Below are 1,588 nucleotides of genomic sequence, written 5' to 3' on the forward strand. Positions count from 1 at the left end.
CAACTTTTCATAATTCACCGAACTTTGAAAATTTTTCTAAGTCCCACAAATAAGAGGAAAATTTTTAAGTATCGGTCCTAGACGATTTTCGACGTGATATCACTGTAATATAGACGGTTTCTAACAATATGTATCATAACACCAAACTCGCTACAATTATTATTTATCGAGTTATTAGCAAATAATGGACGGATGTGCTACTCCGTCGGACGTTCGACGAAAATTTTTCTAAGTCCCACCGCCAAGAGGAAACTTTTTCCCTATCGGTCCTAGACGATTTTCGACGTGATATCACTGTAATATAGACGGTTTCTAACAATATATATCATAACACCAAACTCGCTACAATTATTATTTATCGAGTTATTAGCAAATAATGGACGGATGTGCTACTCCGTCGACAAAACTCTGGAAATTTTTCTAAGTCCCACCGCTAAGAGGAAACTTTTTCCGTATCGGTCCTAGACGATTTTCGACGTGATATCACTGTAATATAGACGGTTTCTAACAATATATGTCATAACACCAAACTCGCTACAATTATTATTTATCGAGTTATTAGCAAATAATGGACGGATGTGCTACTCCGTCGACAAAACTCTGGAAATTTTTCTAAGTCCCACCGCCAAGAGGAAACTTTTTCCCTATCGGTCCTAGACGATTTTCGACGTGATATCACTGTAATATAGACGGTTTCTAACAATATATATCATAACACCAAACTCGCTACAATTATTATTTATCGAGTTATTAGCAAATAATGGACGGATGTGCTACTCCGTCGGACGTTCGACGAAAATTTTTCTAAGTCCCACCGCCAAGAGGAAACTTTTTCCCTATCGGTCCTAGACGATTTTCGACGTGATATCACTGTAATATAGACGGTTTCTAACAATATATATCATAACACCAAACTCGCTACAATTATTATTTATCGAGTTATTAGCAAATAATGGACGGATGTGCTACTCCGTCGACAAAACTCTGGAAATTTTTCCAAGTCCCACCGCAAGAGGAAACTTTTTCCCTATCGGTCCTAGACGATTTTCGACGTGATATCACTGTAATATAGACGGTTTCTAACAATATATATCATAACACCAAACTCGCTACAATTATTATTTATCGAGTTATTAGCAAATAATGGACGGATGTACTACTCCGTCGGACGTTCGACGAAAATTTTTCTAAGTCCCACCGCTAAGAGGAAACTTTTTCCCTATCGGTCCTAGACGATTTTCGACGTGATATCACTGTAATATAGACGGTTTCTAACAATATATATCATAACACCAAACTCGCTACAATTATTATTTATCGAGTTATTAGCAAATAATGGACGGATGTGCTACTCCGTCGACAAAACTCTGGAAATTTTTTCTAAGTCCCACCGCTAAGAGGAAACTTTTTCCGTATCGGTCCTAGACGATTTTCGACGTGATATCACTGTAATATAGACGGTTTCTAACAATATATATCATAACACCAAACTCGCTACAATTATTATTTATCGAGTTATTAGCAAATAATGGACGGATGTGCTACTCCGTCGACAAAACTCTGGAAATTTTTCTAAGTCCCACCGCTA

This window comes from Halictus rubicundus, unplaced genomic scaffold (genome assembly GCF_050948215.1).
Source record: "Halictus rubicundus isolate RS-2024b unplaced genomic scaffold, iyHalRubi1_principal scaffold1185, whole genome shotgun sequence".
Taxonomy (NCBI): Eukaryota; Metazoa; Arthropoda; class Insecta; order Hymenoptera; family Halictidae; genus Halictus; species Halictus rubicundus.